The following is an 18,101-nucleotide window of genomic DNA, read 5'->3' as shown; positions in this document are numbered from 1 at the left end:
ATCTCTTGGATTCTCCCCTCCATCCTATTACCATCTCTTTCCTGCCTGTTTTATTCCCCACGAATTCAAGAGTTTTGCTGCCAAAGGCATTTCCATTTCTCAGATTATGCTTCTCTCCATTTGGCCCTTGCTTAGATTCCCAGTTGAGCCTGAATTCAAAGGAACAAAGAAATGACTAAGGCTGTGTGCACAACATAGATTTAAATCACCTGCCAAAAGAAAATCCTGAGAACTGTAGTTCATTAAGGGTGCTGGAAATCATAACCCCATGGGGAGAAACTACAGTCCTCATGATTCTTTATGGGGGTGTTGAATGTGTTTTACATGTATAATGTGTACACAGCCTAAGTGATGCAAGCTTCCAAGTCACACAGATGTCTACGTCAGGGAAAACCCCAATGCTTCACTCTTCTCTGTGGCAATAACATGCAAAGTTCACTGGTCATGCTAGCATGTTTAGTTGTGGCAGGATAGGCCGTTGCTCAATCGGTGTAGCATCCCACATGCCGCATCGCCAAAATCACTGTGAATCAAGCCTGGAATCTCCTCTCCATATCCAGTCATCGCAGGTTATGATGAAATCAGCAAAAAGTGCTTCGGCAAATAGGTGTGTGCTCTCCTGATACAACACACGCCCTGCGGCTGTCCTTATCTACCGGGGATGGTTCTTATTTTCTGGAAATGTAAAGTTGGAAAGGGGTCTTACGCCTCGTATCTAGCCAAGTGCAAGGAATCTAGAGCTGGAATATCCCCAATGAGAAGCAGACCAGCCTCAGAGAAGGCAGTGGCGCAGCCAGGGACAGACCATATGTTGGGGTCTTCACATGAGTAGGAAGTTCCGCTGGACGCAGCAAGGCTGGATGATCACATTTTGCAGTGAAATAAAAACAAAACAAAAAACACAACAAATTTCCATCCTGATTGGCGAATGCCAGCAGGGCTTCGTAAATGAATCCTCCGCTCTGCACCTTCCTGGTCCCTTACTGGGAGTTGCTCTCAAAGTTCTTGGAGTTACTGGCCCACATTTTTCACTAGCCAGTTTGGTTAACAATTGTCATCTTTTTATTGTTCGTATCTTCCTCTTTTGCAAAAATGCACCCAGGAGAGCTTGCATGGCAGAATCGTAAAACCATCCAATATAACCGTGAGAGTGCAAGGACGACCAATGAACGGACCAATTTTCCCGAAGCTGTAACAAAAGCCTTATAACCAACATGTTCTAATTGAAACAAGAGCCGAAACATGCCGAAACAGGCCGCAATAAAACCCGGCATCGCACGTTTCTGGTGAGCAAAACAAACCTCATTGAATTTAATGTGCGGTTAGAAATCTGCACTAAGAACATAAGGAGAGCCTGGCAGGATTAGGCCAATGGCCTCTCTACTCCAGTATCCTGCTCTCTCTCCTCCATGAATTTGTCTCATCCTCTTTTAAAGCTATTGAAGTTGGTCGCCATTACCGTACATTATTACTGCCTCCTGTGGCAGTGAGTTCCATGGTTTAACTATGTGCATGAATACACTCAGAAGTCATTATCTGAAAAGTGGTGTGTGTGTGTGTGTCTGTGTGGCTGAATCACCATCAATCTGCTACAAGCCTATCTCCCAGAGCAGTGCTTTCAATCTTGGGTATTGCAATATTGTTGGATCACAAGGATAGGGATCATTCTTCGGCCCAAGGTCTGCATTTCCTTCTGGGCAACCTTCCAAGGCCACATGCCAGTGGTGGGCTTTGGTTGAGATTCCTGCATTGCAGGGGGTTGGACTAGATGGCCCTCGGGATCCCTTCCGACTCTACAATTCTATGATTCAGCTGCCCTTTGGGATCTATACCTCTCCCAGTTTTTCAGGGCAGTTCTCCAGCTAGTTGATGTGCACAAAAATGCGTATACTGGGGTCAAGTGTGCGTACGAATAGATATACAGTTATGCCTTGGGTTACAGACACTTCAGGTTACAGACTCTGCTAACCCAGAAATAGTACCTCAGGTTAAGAACTTTGCTTCAGGATGAGAACAGGATGAGAACACTGCGGTGGCGCAGTGGGAGGCCCCATTAGCTAAAGTGGTACCTCAGGTTAAGAACAGTTTCAGGTTAAGAACGGACCTCCAGAACGAATTAAGTTCTTAACCCGAGGTACCACTGTATTGGTGAAAACAATGTACAAAAGTGCAATAGGGGGTAACTGCTTTGCAGATGTGTGTGTACATTTGGTGATATTGCCTACCAAAAACAGGACAGGGGGAGAAATTCACACTAAGACGCTGCTGAATTTTCATGAGGTATTCATAAACCGATGCAGGAATTGTGGAGAACCAAATTGAAGGTTGGGAGAAAAGGAGGCATGTAAAGCATTGTAGAACAGAATTGTGGAGTTGGAAGGGATCTTGTCTAGTCCAACGCCCTGCAATGCAGGAATCAAAGAGAAACTGAAATGGACAGATTCACCAATCCTTCTGATGAACTGAATAATTTCCTACCTCATCTGCACTCAGTGGCATGAAGAAGACTTTGTGGCAGATGTCAGTGGCCCTTCTCAGCAAGAGGCGGAGGAGAGGCACCCATTCCAACAAGGTTGTTTTACTACCTTAACAATGCAGGCCTAACCACGTCTACTCAGAAGCAGGTCCTGTTGAATTCAAGGGGACCTACACTCAGGCTGGAATGCAGGCAAATCTATGGGTTTCCCCCACTCTTAAATTCAGTTCCCCTTATATCTGCACATGTTCATGATTTATTATTTTTAAAAATTGTATGCATTTTTCTCCCTTTCTCCCTTAAGGTATACTTTTTTGAACACAATTTTACTTGTTGTATGCACTTCCCCCCAAGCAATTCAGCCCGTCTTTGTGATTTTCTCTGACATATGCATTTCTTTCCTTGCCTTCGGTTTCCCCCCCCATGCATTCTTTGGTATGGGGAGGGCATTGTAAAAACTGAGATGCCTTAATAGCCGTGCTTTGGTTTGCTGATTAGTTTGGGGAATGCAGATGTGGTAGCTTTGCATTAAAATGTGACTTGAACGCACCTTTCTTCCCTTAACTTTCATCCCCAGCTAAGTGGGGTTGGGCTTGCACCCTAAGGGATCTAGTAGAGGCTTCACCCCCTATAGTTAGACCATTAAATCCAGAGTAGAAAATTCCCTTTGCTACTTATCTTTTAAAGCATTTGGTGCTAAGAGGACAGGTTCTCTCAAGCAAAGGATTTGTTGTTGCCGCAGGTGGGGTAGCCTGTGTTTCAACTCGTAAGTTTGATGCAAAGGTACCAGATTCTGTTCTTTGCAAGCTATGGGAAGGGGGTTGCCATAAATCCAGATGGATTCAAAGACACTACATTTTTTCGCAGAAAACATTGCATGAATTCAGCCTGAGGACCTGGGCAGCAAGATGTTCTCAGAATCAAATCCTAGTGAGCTCAATCCAATTCACTCCCAGGGAAGCATTCTAGGGCTGCCAAATCTTTCCATGTGACTTTGATTTATGTGAAGTTACCGTACATTCGCAAAGGATGAGCAAAGGATGAGTGAAAGAAACCCGGAGGAATTCAGCTTGCAAACATACACATTAGGCCATCGTTGTTTGGAATAGGAAGACGTGTGCAGAGGGACAGTAAGCGTGTTTACTCAGAAGTGAGTCTCACTCAGTGCAATGGCACTTGATCCCTGGCAAAGTGCTGAGAATCTCTGCTTTAATTACCTCCCCTTGCAGATTCCCTAACATCTTGCTCAGCCAAACTTTTCTGGATGATCAACTGCATAGCAGCTACATGCAGAGAGAGATAGAGAGAGATAGAGATAGAGAGACCAGAGGATGCAATTAGCAAGGACGAAAACAGAAATGTCAGCTGTGGCAAGGAAAACCATTAAATGAGCCATTTTTTGAGCAAGTGGCTAGTCCTCATGAGGCAGAAGGGAACATTCCGCTACAGAAAGATTTTTGGAAACATATGCTCTTGTAGAAAGAAAATTCTTCTTCCCCTTCTTTGCAAACAGTGGCACTGGTCCATAGGACAAGACTTTGGGGTAGAGGTCTGGGGCCCCAGGCCAGCAGAATGAGCAGGAGGGTCCTCAGAGCAGCAGGGTGTGGCTTATTCCATGTTAATGCTAAGTGAAATAATCCCCATGTCTACAGTCCAAAATCAACTAACTGCTTCACTGTTTGCAAACCCTTCTTTGTGCATACTCAAATCTCTCTCTCTCTCTTTCTTTCTGGAACATATGTGCCCATCCATGGATAAGGATGGAGGAGAACTCAAGTTTGCACTTCCCAAAGCAGCACACACACTGAACTACAGATATTCTTTGAAATGTGCACTTCCCTGAGTTCTGCAAAGTTTTCCCCAAGGATTTTTTTTAAAATGGGAAGTATTAGAGGAAAGCCTGCCTAAAAATCCACTTATTAGTAAAAATGACATACAAAAATGCACTTTATTAGGGGAGACCAGTTTGCAAAAATGTGTATAGTAGGCAAAATTGCATACAGAGACAAGTACACAGTAAAATGCTGATCAGTGCTGCAGTCAAGGTTAGTTCTGCTCAAAGCAGAACCATCAAAATTAATGACCATGACCAACTTAGGTTCATTAATTTCTACTCTAAGTAGAACTTAGTTGGATGTGTGTGTGTGTGTGTGTGCGCGCGCACAGGCAAACTAAGGTAGAAATGTAACCAGCTGACTGGAGAAATGAGAAATGAATTAAGAGATCTAGCCACCCCTGTCGACAGATGCATCAATCTACTTTGGAGCCTTGCACATCCCAACGGATCGCCTTATATCCACACCAATAACACTAATCCCTAACAATTGTATCAATATTTAGCAGCAGCGCCTTGCCTTTCCAGTGTCCCACACCCATTGCCTCAAGCACCTGTAGGTAAGCCTCATAAAAATCCCATTATTGTTATCTCTACATTGCAACAGTGGGTGGGTGGGGACTTGTAGCACAAGGATGGTGGTTTGCCTGGGGGCAGCAGGCAGATGACCAGCAACTTGGGGAGCAACTGCAGCTCATGGAGATGGTCCGAAGTTCAGCTAACAAAAGCCTCTCTTAGCTCAAGAACCCCAGGGAGTCACTCCCGGTCACAGCAGACAATCTAAGGCTACGTAGACAAAGTTTGTCCCTGCATTGCAGGTGGTTCGCCTAGATGACCCTTGGGGTCCTTTCCAATTCTACTATGATTCTGTGATTCTAAGTCTGAATTGGTACAAGCCAGCTTCCTTACTTCCCAACACTGAGTGCCAGTGTGGTGCAATGTTAGAGTGCTAGACTAGAACCTGAAGGAGCGTATACCTGAAGGAGCATCTCCACCCCCATCGTTCTGCCTGGACACTGAGGTCTAGCGCCGAGGGCCTTCTGGTGGTTCCCTCAATGCAAGAAGCCAAGTTACAGGGAACCAGGCAGAGGGCCTTCTCAGTAGTGGCACCTGCCCTGTGGGATGCCCTCCCACCGGATGTCAAAGAGAAGAACAACTACCAGACTTTTAGAAGACATCTGAAGGCAGCACTGTTTAGGGAAGCTTTTAATGTTTAACAGACTACTGTATTTTAATACTTTGTTGAAAGCTGCCCAGAGTGGCTGGGGAAACCCAGCCAGATGGGTGGGGTATACATAATAAATTATTATTATTATTATTGTTATTATTATTACTACTAGGACCTGGGAGACTCCAGTTCCCCACTCAGCCACGAAGCTCACTGGATGTGACCTCAGGCCAGTCGCTGCCTCTCAGCCTGACCTGCATCACAGGGCTGTTGTGGGGATTTAGTGAGGACAGGGAGACCCCTGTATGCCACCTTGAGCTCCTTGGAAGAGGAGGTGGGGATACAAATGCAATAAATAAATAAAACAAGTCAATTGGTTCAGCCATCATGATAAGCAATCTGCCCACCGGTCCAGCCAAAGGCAGCTTGCAGTCCCTCTGCTGGGATAAACACCCCAGTTTCTGTGACTTGGGATCTAGAGAGTGATGGGCCCATCTTCTCTCCCACTCCTTTAACTCAGAACATCCCACCTTCAAGCATTAGTGATATTTGGGGAGAGGCTGCGACTCTGGTGTTGAATGAAGAACACCCCAACTTCAAAGGTTCTAGTGGAGCTGAGCTGAGGAAGCAGATCTCTCCTTCTCTCTCTCTCTCTCTCTCTCTCTCTCTTTCTCTCAGAACTGCTGTTGGTTTCAGTTGACAACACTGAGCATCACAACTATGTTTGAAGGCAACTACAGCTTTCATATTAAAGGACAAGTGAGGTCCAAGTGTCTGTTTCTCATCTCTGGACCAGCAATACATCTGACAGTGCAATCCTATGCACTGAGTTGGGGCTTACACCTGGGTAGGAGAGCATAGGATGGCAGCCCAGAAGCTATTAGCTTCCCACTTCCAAAAGCTAGTCGTGACCACTATTTGCTTGTGTTGTGAAAATCCACTCAGAGGCCAACATTTTAAGCTATAAAAAGGAGGACAGCTCAGTCAGCATCTCATCCAGGTACAGGTGAGCTCCAAAACAACTAACTAAAGCCAACAGCTGACAGTCACCAGAAGCGAATGACTGATTCACCTCTAGTCATTTGCCCTCTTTGATGCCCACTCTATCCCATTTTCATTCATTTCACTTTTAACTGGGATACCGCCTTCCCATATTGCTATATACGCAAGGCAGTTTACAAGCCGTAGAAACAACAAAATATACTGCAAAGTCTGCACATCCATTAAAACATTCTGATCCAACAAAAGTATGTCACAATAAAAGTCATTTAAAATAAGTGGATTATGCCAAATAAAGTAATATTCAAGAATCCATTTCAAATAGAATATCACACAATAAAATTAACTCTCAAAATATCGGCTGATAATAATTAAGCAGATATTCGCTCTCAACAATGATGGCAAATCATTACTAGACTATGACCGACAAAAAATAACACCACAGGTAGAAGACTAAAGGCAGTGTAAAAAGATCATCAAAGTCACATAGCTTATAATTATTATTTTTTTTAATGCACCATCGCAACTGGTCCATTTCTGCATATGTAAAAAAATAGGTCTCCTCTGTGTACAGATTCCTGGAAATTGCATGAGCCTCCCATGGGGCCAAAATAGATGGAACATGGAAATCACAGCAGAGTGTTTGTGGTCCTTTGACTCATTCTCCACTGTACACCTGTGGCAGAACACGGCAGCAGGTAGGACCGAAGGTGGGTAGAAGAATCACAATTCCAAAATCTTTCCCTGGGTCAAAGGAATTGTCCATGAATTGGAAAAACCAGCACTGCAGGAGAAAGGGCTGGTTGGGAGAAACTTGAGGCACTAGTTCTTTTTGCCACAAGGACTTTCCCCCTTTTTTGCTTAAAAATAAGGGGGGGGGGTGACATCGAAAAGGAGTTCAGGCACCACCTGAAGTGTTACAGTCCTTTCTAACCACCTCATTGTCCACCCCTCCGCTTGCATGCTGTAGATGCTCACCAAACTGTACTCAACTGTAGAAACCCGTCCAGCAAAACACACAGAGACAGTCAAATGTAATCATAAGAAGCCGAGTTACACTACCATTAGCCTACTAGCTCTAAATATAGCAATTATGAGCTGGTTTCAGGCACTAATGCCAGGGCAGAGCCACACACAAGGCACACACATTAGCAGCCGCAAGAAAGCGATCGGTACCTTGGTTGCCCCCGCTCTTCTCTTGGACTGGGAGCCGGGTGGAGCGCAGCGCGGAGGAGCTGGCAAAATGTGAGGGCAGGATCCTGAGAGTTTTCTTTTATACCCACAGATAAGAGCGCCTGGGAGCTGTCCAGCCTTGTTATGCAGATTGAGAGGTTGAGTCACGGCTCGAAAGGGCTGGAGCTTCTTGGAGAGACGCAGCCGGCTGGGAAGAAGACCAGACCAGACCAGCCAGTCGGAGGACGCGGAGAAGCTTGCTCAACTTGGGAAGCTTTTGGATTCGTGCGGAATCTCGCGCAAAGGCGTCCGTTTGTCGGCTGCGATAGAGGGAGGAGGAAACGAGGAAATAATTCCAAATTCTGAGGAATCCTCCTTGCAGTGTCTTCATCGTCCTCGTCTTTCGGGTGATTCGGTCACTTCTCCTGCTGCCCTCAAAGATGCCGGGTGACCTCCCTGCCTCGGAAAATTTCCGCCTGTATTCTCAGGAATACAGGGAGCTGCCTTGCACTCAGCACGTGTTGTGTACCATTGGCTCGTCTGGCTCAGTCTTGTCGACACTGATCGGCAGCAGTTATCCCGGATAGCTCAGCTGGTTAGTGCGCGATGCTGATAATGCCAAGGTTGCAGGTGCGATCCCTGTACGGCGCAGCTGCATATATTCCTGCATTGCAGGGGCTTGGACCACATGATCCTCAGGGTCTCTTCCGACTCTGTGATCCAGGGTCCGGGGAAGGGGTGTTTCCCGGTCCTATGTGGAGATGCTGAGGATTGAACCTGCCACCTTCTGCATGCCCACAAGCCTTCTACTTGGAAAAATCTGGTGTTTGGACCAAGGTGCTTTTGAAGGGGCCACCACAGTGCTAGTTACTGAGACACTTCCTTTTGGAGTTTTACATGGGTTGTTGTTGTTGTTTTTAAGCACCATTTATTTACATCTACATTTCAGTTTTTAATATTCTGGTCTCTGGTGTTGCAGCTCCTTTCCTCCAACTCTTTTCTTTCTTTCTTTCTTTCTTTCTTTCTTTCTTTCTTTCTTTCTTTCTTTCTTTCTTTCTTATCTACCCTGACTGGCAGCAGTTTTCCAGGGTTTCAGAAGAGAGTCTGTCCCAGCCCTACCTAGAGATGGGACCTTCTGTATGCAAAACAGATGCTCTGTCACTGAGCTACAGCCCTTAAGACGCAGGAACACAACGTGCAACACACACACACACACACACACACACACAGGAACACATACTGAGTCAGGCCATTGTCCATCTAGCTCAGGGTTGCTTACACTGACTGGCAGCAGGTAGGGGATAAATCGCAGCCCTACCTGGAGATGCCATGGGAGATTGAACCTGGAGCCTTCTGCATGCATGGCAGGTGCTCTACTGCTGAGCGACGGCACTTCCCCAGCCCAAGGCTGGCCAAGGAACCTTTCTCGCATCAGCCCATCTTAGAAGAGATGCCTGGAAGTGAACTCCAGGCCATCCGAATCCAGCATCTGGTCTACTGCCATAGCCAGCTGCCTACCTTGCTTATTCCACAGGGTTGCGGGATTTTGGGTCCTGCCTGCCTGCGTGAATGGGAGGGAGTGTTTGCACATATTATTCCCACCCATTGCAAGCTGCAGCAAGGATCATTCAGTGATGTTGTTGTCAGTGTTTTCCTGGATTGGATTAACCAGCTGCTTTACTGTGATTTTTTTTTTTTTTAAGTGGGCAAAGGATAACCAAGATCTACTGTGCCACAGAGTTTTGTTCACAATAGAGTGTGGCTGCTTTTCGACTCTGTGGTTTTGTACACTTTTATCTCTTTTCTTTCACCAGCACTGGGACCACTGTGTGAACGGAGGGCGAGAAGTATTTAAGTGAAGGGGTTTGGACTAGATGACACTCTGGGTCCCTTCCAATTTTATGATTCTCTGAAATTAAAATGCAACTTTCCACCCTGATGACAATTTCTGTCAGACATTTCTGGTCAAATGTATAGTGCCCTCGGCAAGTGGAGGGGCAACCATAGCCAGAGGCTTAGTGGTCCAGAGTTGCAGGAGGTCAAAGACCCACTACTATTTTTGCAGCAGAGTCTCTCTGTATGAAAGGGGAGCTTTTTAGCCCCTGAGAAGAATTATTATTATTATTACAGTGGTACTTCTGGATGCAAAAGGGATCTGTTCCGGAGCCCCGTTCGCATCCTGAGCAGAACGCAACCCGCATCTGCGTGTGCGCAGGTCATGATTTGCTGCTTCTGCGCATGTGTGTGATGTCATTTTGAGTGTCTGCGCATGCGCGAGTGGTGAAACCCGGAAGTAATGCATTCCGTTACTTCTGGGTTGCCACGGAGCGCAACCTGAAAATGCTCAACCTGAAGCATATTTAACCTGAGGTATGACTGTATTATTATTATTATTATTATTATTATTATTATTATTATTATTACATTGTGTAATCTTAGAAGGTTATATCATTTTAGAAGGGTCGTGGCTGCAACTGAATGAAGGGACTCTGCACTCTTGCCATTAAACAACAGACTCGATGGCTATAGGCCAAGGAGCAATGGGGTGCCTAAAATGAGTCCCCGATCATTCCTTTGCAAGCAGGGCTCGCTGTTTGGCACTGACAGCAAGCCCTGCTGCAGTTGGCTGCATAAGAGAGCTCCACATCTCTTGTGAAGCCAAGGACGCACAGACAGGGCTTTGCCTCACTGCAAAATCACAGCATCTAAGCAAGCAAGTCAGCACTGTGCTTCCATCTCCTCTGCTCTGTTGCTTTCAGTTAGCACTCCAGCTTTGCAGGGGTGGACTGGGGGACTAGGAAGGACCGAGGCTTCACAGCCACATGCAAGATCTGACCTCTGGATCAACAGGGTTACGGCAGCTGGAAGATGATCAGTTTGTGCCAAATTGGAGGTCAACGCGAAGGAAGTGCTTGAAACTCTGCTCTCTGGTGAAGGCCAATTTAAGAAGCAGGTTATGCGATGCATCACTCTATTTCCTCCTAAGGAGTTCTTGCAAAAGTAATGTCCTTTGCATAGAACGTCCTGACCCAATCTGAACTGGCCGAGGATCTCGCTGACGCTTTTCAAAGGAAGCCCATGTGGGTCACACAACAGTAGCCTCATCTTGATGTGACGACATGGGTCAGTATGACCAAGTCATTCCACTCTCCAGGAATATCCAGAGAGGGCAAAGCAGATGGCGGCTGTGATCCTAACTGTGTAAGTTGCAATTAATTCAATGGGGGTCACTCCCAGGTAAGTAGGATTGGGATCGCGGCCTCAGTTGGTTAACAGCACACCTGGGGTTGTCTCCAACTCAGTTTTATAGAATCCATAGGACCAACTCCTAGGGGCTGAGGTCCTTTCAGCCCCCCCGCCCCCATAAAATATTTGAGGGAGCTGGGCCTCCTAAAGTTGATGGGCATTGCATTCAAATACAGTGGTACCTCAGGTTAAGTACTTAATTCGTTCCGGAAATCCGTTCTTAACCTGAAACTGTTCTTAACCTGAAGCACCACTTTAGCTAATGGGGCCTCCTGCTGCTGCCGGAGCCAGATTTCTGTTCTTATCCTGAAGCAAAGTTCTTAACCTGAAGCACTATTTCTGGGTTAGCAGAGTGTGTAACCTGAAGCGTATGTAACCCGAGGTACCACTGTAGTGTGCATGTGCCGCAGCATGTGACCGATTATGCAGGGCGGAGCTCACCTGTCCCACCCCACAATATTTTATTCAGATTAGCATCATAGAATTATAGAGTTGGGAGGGATAGCGTCATCTTGTCCAACCCCCTGCAGTGACAGAACCACAGCTTAAAGAATCCCTGACAAAAAAACAGTGGCAAGGGAAATTGACGGATTATGCGGAACTGGCGAAATTGACATACAAACTGCGAGACAAGGACAACTGTGGCTTTAAAGAAGAATGGAAACTTTTTACGAATTACTTTTAAAAAAACCATACCAAAATGAACTGGACTCCTTGGCAGGTTTTGAATAAACATACACAAATTTATTATAGTTAACATAATAGATAATATTTACAATTTTATAATATGCAGAGAATAACGTGTGTTGAAAAATCAGAGAGAGGCGCTGAGGAAAGTCTTGGGGGGGAGGGAGGGAGGCTTTTTCTTGGGGAAGGGGGGAAAATGGGGGAGAATGAAGATGATATGTTTTTGATAATTTGTTATGTTGAAATTCATAATAAAAATTATTTTTAAAAGAGAAAAGAATCCCTGACAGACGGCCCTCCAATCTCTGCTTAAATAACTCCAATGTGTGGACCTATTGAAACTGATGAACCTAAGCTAGTCAAGTCTATTAACGTCAGTGAGCCTACTCTGGGTAAAACTAGTATTGACGACGACCCAGGGCCACTGATGTTACCTTCCAATGACAAGCGGAGCCAACTCATTGTGGTTTCAGCCCCATCCTTCTTCCTTGCTGAAATATACCAGGGAAGCACCGAGTCTAAAGAGGAGGAAGCTGACAGACATTGCATTGGATGAGTTGCAAGTCAGATGTCAAGCAGGTAGGGCTGCCTAAGGGCAGACTGAGGTTGCTACAACTGTGTCCCCAGTTGCCCTATATTTATTATTATTATTATTATTATTATTATTATTATTATTATTATTATTATTATTAATATCAGTGGTTCTCAAACTTCTTTCCTCTAGGCCACACTTTCAGAATAAAAATTTGCTCGGGCAACACCGATTTTTTTAATCTTTTATTTATTGATAACAAAAAGAAAGTAACACCTAGCAGGGTTACTACTTTATAATATGACCACGGGACATCCAGAAACTGTAAAAACAATGCAGGTGCATAAGAACAGGACTCATTTCCGCCCACCTGATCCTCTTGCTCTCATTTTGAAGAGATATCCATATTCTGCAAATAAAACAAATCATTTTGATACCACCATGTGGTATACTACACTGAAATGTTTAAATCAGAGGTGAGCAACCTTTTTCAGCAGGGGGGCGGTCCACCGTCCCTCAGATCAAGTGGTGGGCCGGACTATTTTTTTTTGGGGGGGGGGGAAATGAACGAATTCCTATGCCCCACCCCACAAATAACCCAAAAATGCATTTTAAATAAAAGCACACATTCTACTCATATAAAAAGACCAGGCAGGCCATAACCCGGAGATGCATTTTAAATAAAAGGACACATTCTGCTCATGTAAAAACATGCTGATTCCCAGACCGTCCATGGGCTGGATTGAGAAGGCGATTGGGCCGCATCTGGTCCACGGGCCTTAGGTTGCATAAAGGTAAAGGGACCCCTGACCATTAGGTCCAGTCGTGACCGACTCTGGGGTTGCGGCGCTCATCTTGCTTTATTGGCTGAGGGAGCCGGCGTACAGCTTCCGGGTCATGTGGCCAGCAGGACTAAGCCGCTTCTGGCGAACCAGAGCAGCACACGGAAATGCCATTTACCTTCCCACCAGAGCGGTACCTATTTATCTACTTGCACTTTGATGTGCTTTCGAACTGCTAGGTTGGTAGGAGCAGGGACCGAGCAACGGGAGCTCACCCTGTCGGGGGATTTGAACCGCCGACCTTCTGATCAGCAAGTCCTAGGCTCTGTGGTTTAACCCACAGCGCCACCTGCATCCCTTAGGTTGCATACCCCTGCTTTAAATGTTCCTTTGATTGTCCTTGAATCTTCCTGCCACAGTTGCCAACATCTCCTGCCACGCCAGTGTGGCACGCTACGACCTTTGAAAACCACGGCCCTAAATAGACCAGACTCCATTGCTTAGATAATCTGGGGAATTTCTCCTCATGGCACTGCACCTAGAATATCATCGTGGGGACATCGTGGATCATGTCCCACTTAACGGAGATTCTGTCGAACCTGCAGTTTCTGAAGCACAGCTATTCTCCTAAGTCTGAACCAATCCAAATTTTGCAATGTAGTTCTCCAGCCCAGCAGTCTTTTCTTTTAAAAAATGTGAACATTTGGGGGAAATGTGCATAAAAATGAATAAATCAGTGAAAAGAACATACTACAATGTTAGGTGGAATTGTTTGCGGAAATGCGTATATTAACTCATAACTAAGTACAAAAGAAGGTGCTTATTGGGAGAAATTCGCACTAAACGTGGAAGAATTTCGTGATTTTTTAAATTTAAAAAATTGTGATTTGCAACAGAGACGTAGAAAAATGGATTTAAGATTGGAAAAATGAGAAACAGAAAGAACCAAAATTGGCAGGTCCCTCCACCACAAACCACAGGGCAGTGACCATTTTTGCTGTTTACTCTTGGAATGCTCTTCCCTCTGTCATATGGGAAGTATCAGCCATCTTCTAAAGCCATAGATCTGTGTCCAATGTAAGTCCAGCTCAGAACTGATACACTGAAGTTAATGGAGATAACTAACTTAGGCCCAGGGCTTTTTGTCAGCCAGAACTCGCTAGAACTCAGTTCCCAGACCTCTCAGGTGGGTGCCATTGCCATTCTAAGAGAACGAGAGAGGCGTTCATGGTGAGTTCTGGCTCCTCTTTTTCTAGAAAAATATTACTGCTTAGGTCCATTGATTTTAGTGGGTCCACTGGACTGACTTAGATACAATCCATATCTTTTTGTCCAAACCTTTCCTGACCCATAAGACCAGACTTCGTTGAATTCTCCAGATTCCTGTTTTTATTTATTTAAAATGTGTTTATGCTACAGTTTGGTTATACCTTATGTTATCTGCAATGTTTTCTAAGGCCAGGAGATATTTCCTCCTATGTCTCCTATGCGCATGACTGGTGTCTCAGACCCTGACCTCAACGCTCTCTTGTCAGAGAGAGATAAAGATTTGGGTTTTTCCCCATGACAAAGGAAGGTGCCTTATGAGATACTAAATCCCACATGTTCAGCCTCATGGCAGAAGCTCCACCCTCTCCATCGCATCACAGGAAAGACCTAGGTCGGTCCTGCCTGACTCACTCATTCCATGTGAGGAGCTTTTCATCTGATTTGCTCAGGGGTTGTTATCCAGAAAAAAAAGTGTCAGAAAGATCAATGCAATCTGAGTTGGAGCCTGTAGGCGTAACAAGTTTTCTCCTGAAAGCGAATTGCATAATTTCTCCCTCTGTGTGACAATTATGGCTCTTTGCGCCTTGAGCAATATTAATCTACCCCTTTATGTAACCATTTTTGCTCTTTGAGCAATGCTCAGACTAATTCCACCCTTCTAAACATTTCTTTAATAAAAACAACATCCCTGCATAAATAGGCTTCCAAATGGATGTTAACGTAGAACAGACGCTTATGCTATGGGCCAAGATTTCAGAGGATTGTTTACTGAGAGCACAGCTTTGTATCTTTATTGTTAGACCTTATGAAGAAGTATGTGGGGAGTCCTTAATTTGATTGTATATTCACTGAGATAGTGATGTATAGAAGTGAGAGCTGGACCATAAAGAAGGCTGATCGCCGAAGAATTGACGCTTTTGAATTATGGTGCTGGAGGAGACTCTTGAGAGTCCCATGGACTGCAAGAAGATCAAACACATCCATTCTTAAGGAAATCAGCCCTGAGTGCTCACTGGAAGGACAGATCCTGAAGCTGAGGCTCCAATACTTTGGCCACCACATGAGAAGAGAAGACTCCCTGAAAAAGACCCTGATGCTGGGAAAGATGGAGGGCACAAGGAGAAGGGGACGACAGAGGACGAGATGGTTAGACAGTGTTCTCGAAGCTACAAACATGAGTCTGACCAAACTGCGGGAGGCAGTGGAAGACAGGAATGCCTGGCGTGCTCTGGTCCATGGGGTCACGAAGAGTCAGACACGACTGAACGACTAAACAACAACAACAACATTCACTGAGATATTTTCATCGGTTTATTTTTTTCTGATGCAAGAACGTAAGAAGATATCCCTGCTGGATCAGGCCAATGGCCCATCTAGGCCGCATCCTGTTCTCACAGTGGCTGACCAGATGCCCCCAATGGGAAGCCCAGAAACAGGACCTGAAGCGACAGCAACGCTCCCCATTTGTGATTTCCAGAAACTAGTATTCAGAGGCATACTGCATACTGCCTCCGAAAGGGGAGGCAGAACATAGCCTTTGTGGCTAGTAAGGTAAAAGGTAAAGGGGCCCTGGATGGTTAAGCCCAGTCAGAGGCGAAAATGGGGTTGTGGCGCTCATCTTGCTTTCAGGCCGAGGGAGCTGGCATTTGTCCCCAGACAGCTTTCCAGGTCATGTGGCCAACATGACTAAACCACTTCTGGCACAACAGGACACTGTGACAGAAACCTGAGCGCACGGAAACACCGTTTACTTTCCCGCCACAGTGGTACCTATTTATCTACTCGCACTGGTGTACTTTTGAACTGCTAGGTTGGCAGGAGCTGGGACAGAGTAACGGGAGCTCACTCTGTCACGGGGATTTGGACCGCCGACCTTCCGATTGGCAAGCCCAAGAGGCTCAGTGGTTTAGACCACAGCACCACCCGCGTCCCTGCATCCGTGAGAGCCTTACCCTCTAAGTATCTTTCTAATCCACTTCTAAAGTCACCCAAATTGGTGGCTGACACAGCATGTTACCAGAGTGGATTTCATTAACTGTGCACTGTGTGAAGGAGTACATATTTATACCCTCCAATATTTATCCGATGAAAATAGGGACATCCTATTCAACATCATCAACAACAACAATTTTATTATTTATACCTTGCCCATCTGGCTGTGTTGCCCCAGCCACTTTGGGCAGCTCCCAACATATCTACAAGCATAATAAAACATTTTAAAAACTTCCCTATTCAGGGCTGCCTTTTGGTGTCTTCTAAAGGTTGTACAGTGGTACCTTGGGTTACAGATGCTTCAGGTTACATACGCTTCAAGTTACAGACTCCGCTAACCCAGAAATAGTACCTCGGGTTAAGAACTTTGCTTCAGGATGAGAACAGAAACTGCATGGCGGCACCGCGGTGGCAGTGGGAGGCCCCATTAGTGGTACCTCAGGTTAAGAACAGTTTCACGTTAAGAACAGACCTCTGGAATGAATTAAGTTCTTAACCTGAGGTACCACTGTATAGTTACTTATCTCCTTGGCTCAGGGGAGTCACATAACTCCATATCCTCCAACATTTCTCTGATTAAAATTGGGACTTTCTAAGGAAAAGTGGGACATTCCAGGATCAAATCAAAAACTGGAACGGCTTCTGTAAAACAGGGACAGTCCCTAGAAAATAGGGACGCTTGGGGTGGCTGCATCTTCCAACATTCAGCTTCCTCTGATGGTCCTAAGGCCTGATTTCTCCACACAACGCATAACCATATACAACTCTGTCATCACAGCTCCTCTGCCTCTATCAGCTGCATCTTTATAAACAAGGACAGATCACCATCCGATCTGATATCCTAATTGGTATTTAGAAGCATGACTGTTTTTGTTTTGTTCCAATTTTGTACCTGTTAGAGTGAATTATGTACATTTCATTGATGTCGTCAGCCGCCTGGAGCGTGGTATAACAATGGAAAGGCAGCGTACAAATCAATAGTAATGATGGCTTGCTCGCTGATTCACTGGTGATGGTTCACTCAATAAAAAAGATGACTGTCAAAAGCAGGCCATAAATCATGCACAAGTACAATCTCAGTTTTAAAAAACCTGGACAAGCAGGAATGTTTTAGCCTAATAATTAAAAATTAACTATGTATGTTGGTGAGAGTGCCTGTTGCTCCCCCCCCCAAAAAAAATCAGATCTGCAGATTTAGCTAACCAGAATATGTTGAGAAGTGACATGCCCATGACACTTTTTATTCCATGTGCCAAAATGACAGCTGGAAAACAGGGGCCATTTTCTGAGATTTTTTGAAGAAAGCTCATTGTAACATGGCCTTCTTGGTAGTGGTGCCCCGATTAATGGAATACTCTCCCCTGTGAAAACAGGGACAAAGGAAAGTTGCTCAGAATCACGAGTGGGGAGCTTTGCTGTTGAGCTCAGTTCCTGCTTGTGAGCTTTCCATTGGGGCATCTGGTTGGCCAATGTGGGTGATGGACTAGATGGGTCATCGGCCTCATCCTGCAAAGCTCTTTTTATGTTTTTATGAGTAACATGGACAAATGCCTTCATGCCCTGCCTGTGGGCTTTTTGGAGTTCCCTGAATGGCTGCTGGGAGAACAGAAAGCTGGACAAGATACACCTTTGTGTGACGCAGCAGATCTCTCCCAATAGTCTTATGAAAGACTCGCCCATCCCTAACTGGAGAAGGGAATGGCTGGCTGGAACCCTGAGCAGGAGGCACTCTGCGCTGCAACACATTTGTTGCGCATCCCACTCATTATCTATCTCCTATTACTGTACTTTAGTTTCCTGTTGGGTAAGTCACCTTCTGGAATATGTCGAAGGCAGAATGGAAAGCCATAAAATAAACTTAGAAATGCCGGACCAGTTCTGAGTCACAATATGGCTAGTCAGGATATTCCATTGCCTACCACAGGTGTGTGTATTGGAAAACT

The 18,101-nt window shown here is 45.4% G+C and overlaps 1 protein-coding gene and 1 long non-coding RNA gene across 3 annotated transcripts in view; both read right to left on the bottom strand.

Moving 5' to 3' along the window:
* SCNN1D (sodium channel epithelial 1 subunit delta) overlaps positions 1 to 18,101 on the bottom strand; it is a 65,994-nt gene that overhangs the window by 20,999 nt on the left and 26,894 nt on the right. The window contains exon 1 of one of the 2 annotated variants that reach the window (XM_083453981.1): positions 7,654 to 7,692. The exons of the other annotated variant lie outside the window; for it this stretch is intronic. The gene's annotated coding sequence lies outside the window, so the exon portion shown is untranslated. Of the gene's footprint in view, positions 1 to 7,653; positions 7,693 to 18,101 lie in introns of those variants that run through there. 2 annotated transcript variants of the gene reach the window in all.
* LOC310685079 lies at positions 8,711 to 9,672 on the bottom strand. The gene is made up of 2 exons (XR_014515054.1): positions 8,969 to 9,672; positions 8,711 to 8,769 (listed from the first exon to the last, which is right to left on the bottom strand). It is a non-coding gene; the product is annotated as an uncharacterized lncRNA (long non-coding RNA).

The sequence above is a fragment of the Podarcis tiliguerta genome (assembly GCF_965153285.1).
Source record: "Podarcis tiliguerta genome assembly, chromosome: 8".
Taxonomy (NCBI): Eukaryota; Metazoa; Chordata; class Lepidosauria; order Squamata; family Lacertidae; genus Podarcis; species Podarcis tiliguerta.
Note: the sequence above shows the minus strand (reverse complement) of the source record. Positions and strands in the feature narration are given on the sequence as shown.